We start from the raw sequence: 8,011 nt of genomic DNA, 5'->3' as shown, positions 1-8,011 counted from the left end.
GGGGGATAGCCATGGTAGACAAAATAAGGCATGCTCCGCATTTTTATACATGACCAATAAGCATGATGGGATATTAATTACTTAATTAACTCAGTAACCACATCTGTGTGGAAGCACCTGCTTCCAATATACTCTGTATCCCTTATTTACTCAATGTTTCCATTATTTTGGCAGTTACCTGCACATGACTAACAGTATGATGTCCACACCTAATAGTTTTCATCCAGATAGACCAAATACATTTTTCCTTTACATCTCATCCTTCATCATACTTATGTCACTGTTTACTGTTCCTGCTTATAATAGCGATTCAGAAGTTTTAAGATGCACTGCTGGGAGAGAATTCGGATGTAGACTTACCTCTATAGCATCCTATGGGAGAGCATACTTGGCACTCTTGGGGAATAAACTCTTAAAATTACATGCATAATCCTTAAACCGGTTCAATTTCCTTGGGATATCTGACAAAATAACAATTATTAATCACAGTCATGTATAACATTACATTATGCATTACAATCAATTATAATTGATACATAAAGTGCATCAAGGAATGACTTCAGCCTTAATTTGGAGAGAGTCGTTATCCTATTTTCAGCAAATGGGGAGTATAGGACACACCTGAGCATGCCCTCTACTCAAAACCAACGTTTCCTTTACATCTCAGCCTTTGTCATTAATGATGTCATCAAGGGTGTTCGTTAAACTATAAAAGCTGTAGCATTCCAGGATTTTAGGAGAAGTGTGGAGGTACACCGTTGGAAGAATGTACTCAGCTGCTAAAATGGTTTCTTCTACAGCATCTCAATTGAAGAGCATTGCTGAAATCTCAGCACTTTTAAGGAGTAATGTCACGTCCTGGCCAGTATAAGGGTTAATTGGTATTGTAGTTTGGTCAGGACGTGGCAGAGGGTATTTGTTTTATGTGGTTCAGGGTGGTGTTTTTGTAGTAAGGGCATTTGATTTAGTATTCCGGGGTTTTTGTGCACTGTTTGAGTTTCACGTATTTCTATGTTGATCTAGTTAGTTGTATGTCTATGTTTGGTTAATTGGGGTGGACTTCCAATTGAAGGCAGCTGTGTGGTGTTGCCTTTGATTGCAAGTCCTATATTAGTTGGGTGTGTTTGTCTGTTTATTGTGGGAGATTGTTCCGTGTATAGCATCAAGCCTTACAGGACTGTTTGTGTATCGTGCGTTCGTTTTTGTTATTTTGTATGTTCGTTTTGGAATTTATTAAAAGTTCAAAATGAACTATCACAACCCTGCTGCATTTTGGTCCTCCTTCATCGACGATAATCGTGACAGAATCTCCCACCAAACCAGGACCAAGCAGCAGAGGAACGAGGAGGAAGGATGGACATGGGCCGAGTTAAGGAGGAGCGTTTCCAGGGCAATGGAAGAGTTTAGGAAATTCGAGAGGCAGCCCCAATATTTTTTTTGGGGGGGGTACAAGGGCAGTTTTGCGGGGCAAGAATGGAGCCCCAGGCCAGCTCCCCGCACTAGCCTGGAGGTACGTGTTCCCAGTCTGGTACATCCAGTACCAGCACCACGCACCAGGCTTCAAGTGCATCATCCCAGTCAACAGTCATCAGAGCTGCCCGCCAGTCAACAGTCACCAGAGCTGCCCGCCAGTCGTAAGTCGCCCGCACGCCAGTCGTAAGTCGCCAGAGCCGCCCACCAGTCGTAAGTCGCCAGAGCCGCCCGCCAGTCGTAAGTCGCCAGAGCCGCCCGCCAGTCGTAAGTCGCCAGAGCCGCCCGCCAGTCGTAAGTCGCCAGAGCCGCCCGCCAGTCGTAAGTCGACAGAGCCGCCCGCCAGTCGTAAGTCGCCAGAGCGGCCCGACTGCCAGGAAGCCGCCAGAGCGGCCCGACTGCCAGGAGCCGCCAGAGCGGCCCGACTGCCAGGAGCCGCCAGAGCGGCCCGACTGCCAGGAGCCGCCAGAGCGGCCCGACTGCCAGGAGCCGCCAGAGCGGCCCGACTGCCAGAGTGGCCCGACTGCTCCGAGCTGCCAGAGTGGCCCGACTGCCCCGAGCTGCCAGAGTGGCCCGACTGCCCCGAGCTGCCAGAGTGGCCCGACTGTCCCGAGCTGCCAGAGTGGCCCGACTGCCCCGAGCTGCCAGTGTGGCCCGACTGCCAGGAGCTGCCAGAGTGGCCCGACTGCCAGGAGCTGACTGCCAGGAGCTGCCAGAGTGGCCCGACTGCCAGGAGCTGCCAGAGTGGCCCGACTGCCAGGAGCTGCCAGAGTGGCCCGACTGCCCCAAGCTGCCAGAGTGGCCCGCCTGCCCCGAGCTGCCAGAGTGGCCCGACTGCCCCGAGCTGCCAGAGTGGCCCGACTGCCCCGAGCTGCCAGCGTGGCCCCGAGCTGCCCCGAGCTGCCAGAGTGGCCCCGAGCTGCCCCGAGCTGCCAGAGTGGCCCGACTGCCAGGAACCGCCAGAGTGGCCCGACTGCCAGGAGCCGCCAGAGTGGCCCGACTGCCAGGAGCCGCCAGAGTGGCCCGATGCCAGGAGCCGCCAGAGTGGCCCGACTGCCAGGAGCCGCCAGAGTGGCCCGACTGCCAGGAGCCGCCAGTGTGGCCCGACTGCCAGGAGCCGCCAGAGTGGCCCGACTGCCAGAGTGGCCCGACTGCGCCGAACTGCCAGAGTGGCCCGACTGCCCTGAGCTGCCAGAGTGGCCCGACTGCCCCGAGCTGCCAGAGTGGCCCGACTGCCCCGAGCTGCCAGAGTGGCCCGACTGCCCCGAGCTGCCAGAGTGGCCCGACTGCCAGGAGCTGCCAGAGTGGCCCGACTGCCAGGAGCTGCCAGAGTGGCCCGACTGCCAGGAGCTGCCAGAGTGGCCCGACTGCCCCGAGCTGCCAGAGTGGCCCGCCTGCCCCGAGCTGCCAGAGTGGCCCGACTGCCCGGAGCTGCCAGAGTGGCCCGACTGCCCCGAGCTGCCAGAGTGGCCCCGAGCTGCCCCGAGCTGCCAGAGTGGCCCCGAGCTGCCCCGAGCTGCCAGAGTGGCCCGACTGCCAGGAGCCGCCAGAGTGGCCCGACTGCCAGGAGCCGCCAGAGTGGCCCGACTGCCAGGAGCCGCCAGAGTGGCCCGACTGCCAGGAGCCGCCAGAGTGGCCCGACTGCCAGGAGCCGCCAGTGTGGCCCGACTGCCAGGAGCCGCCAGAGTGGCCCGACTGCCAGAGTGGCCCGACTGCGCCGAACTGCCAGAGTGGCCCGACTGCCCTGAGCTGCCAGAGTGGCCCGACTGCCCCGAGCTGCCAGAGTGGCCCGACTGCCCCGAGCTGCCAGAGTGGCCCGACTGCCCCGAGCTGCCAGAGTGGCCCGACTGCCCCGAGCTGCCAGAGTGGCCCGACTGCCCGGAGCTGCCAGAGTGGCCCGACTGCCAGGAGCTGCCAGAGTGGCCCGACTGCCAGGAGCTGCCAGAGTGGCCCGACTGCCAGGAGCTGCCAGAGTGGCCCGACTGCCAGGAGCTGCCAGAGTGGCCAGAGTGGCCCGACTGCCAGGAGCTGCCAGAGATGGCCCGACTGCCAGGAGCTGCCAGAGTGGCCCGACTGCCAGGAGATGCCAGAGTGGCCCGACTGCCAGGAGCTGCCAGAGTGGCCCGACTGCCAGGAGCTGGCAGAGTGGCCCGACTGCCAGGAGATGCCAGAGTGGCCCGACTGCCAGGAGATCAAATCAAATCAAATCAATTTTTTTTTTTTTTTTTTTTTTTTTTTTTTTTATATAGCCCTTCGTACATCAGCTGATATTCTCAAAGTGCTGTACAGAAACAAAGCCTAAAACCCCAAACAGCAAGCAAAGCATGTGAAAGAAGCACGGTGGCTAGGAAAAACTCCCTAGGAAAAACTCCCTAGAAAGGCCAAAAACCTAGGAAGAAACCTAGAGAGGAACCAGGCTATGAGGGGTGGCCAGTCCTCTTCTGGCTGTGCAGGGTGGATATTATAACAGAACATGGTCAAAATGTTAAAATGTTAAAATGTTCATAAATGACCAGCATGGTCAAATAATAATAATCATAGTAGTTGTCGAGGGTGCAACAAGCACGTCCGGTGAACAGGTCAGGGTTCCATAGCCGCAGGCAGAACAGTTGAAACTGGAGCAGCAGCACGGCCAGGTGGACTGGGGACAGCAAGGAGTCATCATACCAGGTAGTCCTGAGGCATGGTCCTAGGGCTCAGGTCCTCCGAGAGAAAGACAGAAAGAGAGAAAGAGAGAATTAGAGAGAGCATATTTAAATACACACAGGACACCGGATAAGACAAGAGAAATACTCCAGATGTAACAGACTGACCCTAGCCCCCCGACACATAAACTACTGCAGCATAAATACTGGAGGCTGAGACAGGAGGGATCAGAAGACACTGTGGCCCCATCCGATGATACCCCCGGACAGGGCCAAACAGGCAGGATATAACCCCACCCACTTTGCCAAAGCACAGCCCCCACACCACTAGAGGGATGTCTCCAACCACCAACTTACCGTCCTAAGACAAGGCCGAGTATAGCCCACAACGATCTCCGCCATGGCACAACCCAAGGGGGGGGGGGGGGGGGGGGCGCCAACCCAGACAGGAAGACCACGTCAGTGACTCAACCCACTCAAGTGACGCACCCCTCCCATGGACGGCATGGAAGAACACCAGTAGGCCAGTGACTCAGCCTCTGTAAAAGGGTTAGAGGCAGAGAATCCCAGTGGAAAGAGGGGAACCGGCAAGGCAGAGACAGCAAGGGCGGTTCGTTGCTCCAGCCTTTCCGTTCACCTTCACACTCCTGGGCCAGACTATACTTAATCATAGGACCTACTGAAGAGATAAGTCTTCAGTAAAGACTTAAAGGTTGAGACTGAGTCTGCGTCTCTCACATTGGTAGGCAGACCATTCCATAAAAATGGAGCTCTATAGGAGAAAGCCCTACCTCCAGCCGTTTGCTTAGAAATTCTAGGGACAATTAGGAGGCCTGCGTCTTGTGACCGTAGCGTACGTGTAGGTATGTACGGCAGGACCAAATCGGAAAGATAGGTAGGAGCAAGCCCATGTAATGCTTTGTAGGTTAGCAGTAAAACCTTGAAATCAGCCCTTGCCTTAACAGGAAGCCAGTGTAGGGAGGCTAACACTGGAGTAATATGATCAAATTTTTTGGTTCTAGTCAGGATTCTAGCAGCCGTATTTAGCACTAACTGAAGTTTATTTAGTGCTTTATCCGGGTAGCCGGAAAGTAGAGCATTGCAGTAGTCCAGCCTAGAAGTAACAAAAGCATGGATTAATTTTTCTGCGTCATTTTTGGACAGAAAATTTCTGATTTTTGCAATGTTACGTAGATGGAAAAAAGCTGTCCTTGAAACAGTCTTGATATGTTCTTCAAAAGAGAGATCAGGGTCCAGAGTAACGCCGAGGTCCTTCACAGTTTTATTTGAGACGACTGTACAACCATCCAGATTAATTGTCAGATTCAACAGAAGATCTCTTTGTTTCTTGGGACCTAGAACAAGCATCTCTGTTTTGTCCGAGTTTAAAAGTAGAAAGTTTGCAGCCATCCACTTCTTTATGTCTGAAACACAGGCTTCTAGCGAGGGCAATTTTGGGGCTTCACCATGTTTCATTGAAATGTACAGCTGTGTGTCGTCTGCATAGCAGTGAAATTTAACATTATGTTTTCGAATGACATCCCCAAGAGGTAAAATATATAGTGAAAACAATAGTGGTCCTAAAACGGAACCTTGAGGAACACCGAAATTTACAATTGATTTGTCAGAGGACAAACCATTCACAGAGACAAACTGATATCTTTCCGACAGATAAGATCTAAACCAGGCCAGAACTTGTCCATGTAGACCAATTTGGGTTTCCAATCTCTCCAAAAGAATGTGGTGATCGATGGTATCAAAAGCGGCACTAAGATCTAGGAGCACGAGGACAGATGCAGAGCCTCGGTCTGACGTCATTAAAAGGTCATTTACCACCTTCACAAGTGCAGTCTCAGTGCTATGATGGGGTCTAAAACCAGACTGAAGCGTTTCGTATACATTGTTTGTCTTCAGGAAGGCAGTCAGTTGCTGTGCAACAGCTTTTTCTAAAATTTTGGAGAGGAATGGAAGATTCGATATAGGCCGATAGTTTTTTATAATTTCTGGATCAAGATTCGGCTTTTTCAAGAGAGGCTTTATTACTGCCACTTTTAGTGAGCTTGGTACACATCCGGTGGATAGAGAGCCGTTTATTATGTTCAACATAGGAGGGCCAAGCACAGGAAGCAGCTCTTTCAGTAGTTTAGTTGGAATAGGGTCCAGTATGCAGCTTGAGGGTTTGGAGGCCATGATTATTTTCATCATTGCGTCAAGAGATATAGTACTAAAACACTTTAGTATCTCCCTTGATCCTAGGTCCTGGCAGAGTTGTGCAGACTCAGGACAATGGAGCTTTGGAGGAATACCCAGATTTAAAGAGGAGTCTGTAATTTGCTTTCTAATGATCATGATCTTTTCCTCAAAGAAGTTCATAAATTTATTACTGCTGAAGTGAAAGCCATCCTCCATTTGCGAAGGCTGCTTTTTAGTTAGCTTTGCGACAGTATCAAAAAGAAATTTCGGATTGTTCTTATTTTCCTCAATTAAGTTGGAAAAATAGGATGATCGAGCAGCAGTAAGGGCTCTTCGATACTGCACGGTACTGTCTTTCCAAGCTAGTCGGAAGACTTCCAGTTTGGTGTGGCGCCATTTCCGTTCCAATTTTCTGGAAGCTTGCTTCAGAGCTCGTGTATTTTCTGTATACCAGGGAGCTAGTTTCTTATGACAGATGTTTTTAGTTTTTAGGGGTGCAACTGCATCTAGGGTATTGCGCAAGGTTAAATTGAGTTCCTCGGTTAGGTGGTTAACTGATTTTTGTCCTCTGACGTCCTTGGGTAGGCAGAGGCAGTCTGGAAGGGCATCAAGGAATCTTTGGGTTGTCTGAGAATTTATAGCACGACTTTTAATGCTCCTTGGTTGGGGTCTGAGCAGATTATTTGTTGCAATTGCAAACGTAATAAAATGGTGGTCCGATAGTCCAGGATTATGAGGAAAAACATTTAGATCCACAACATTTATTCCATGGGACAAAACTAGGTCCAGAGTATGACTGTGGCAGTGAGTAGGTCCAGAGACATGTTGGACAAAACCCACTGAGTCGATGATGGCTCCGAAAGCCTTTTGGAGTGGGTCTGTGGACTTTTCCATGTGAATGTTAAAGTCACCAAAAATTAGAATATTATCTGCTATGACTACAAGATCCGATAGGAATTCAGGGAACTCAGTGAGGAACACTGCATATGGCCCAGGAGGCCTATAAACAGTAGCTATAAAAAGTGAGTGAGTAGGCTGCATAGATTTCATGACTAGAAGCTCAAAAGACGAAAACGTCATTGTTGTTTTTTTTTTTGTAAATTGAAATTTGCTATCGTAAATGTTAGCAACACCTCCGCCTTTGCCGGATGCACGGGGGGTATGGTCACTAATGTAACCTGGGGGTGAGGCCTCATTTAACACAGTAAATTCATCAGGCTTAAGCCATGTTTCAGTCAGGCCAATCACATCAAGATTATTATCAGTGATTAGTTCATTGACTATAACTGCCTTGGAAGTGAGGGATCTAACATTAAGTAACCCAATTTTGAGATGTGAGGTATCACAATCTCTTTCAATAATGGCAGGAATGGAGGAGGTCTTTATACTAGTGAGATTGCTAAAGCGAACACCGCCATTTTTAATTTTGCCCAACCTAGATCGAGGCACAGACACGGTCTCAATGGGGGAAGCTGAGCTGACTACACTGACTGTGCTAGTGGCAGACTCCACTAAGCTGGCAGGCTGGCTAACAGCCTGCTGCCTGGCCTGCACCCTATTTCATTGTGGAGCTAGAGGAGTTAGAGCCCTGTCTATGTTCGTAGATAAGATGAGAGCACCCCTCCAGCTAGGATGGAGTCCGTCACTCCTCAACAGGCCAGGCTTGGTCCTGTTTGTGGGTGAGTCCCAGAAAGAGGGCCAAT

This window comes from Salmo salar, chromosome 04 (genome assembly GCF_965601325.2).
Source record: "Salmo salar chromosome 04, fSalSal1, whole genome shotgun sequence".
Taxonomy (NCBI): Eukaryota; Metazoa; Chordata; class Actinopteri; order Salmoniformes; family Salmonidae; genus Salmo; species Salmo salar.
Note: the sequence above shows the minus strand (reverse complement) of the source record.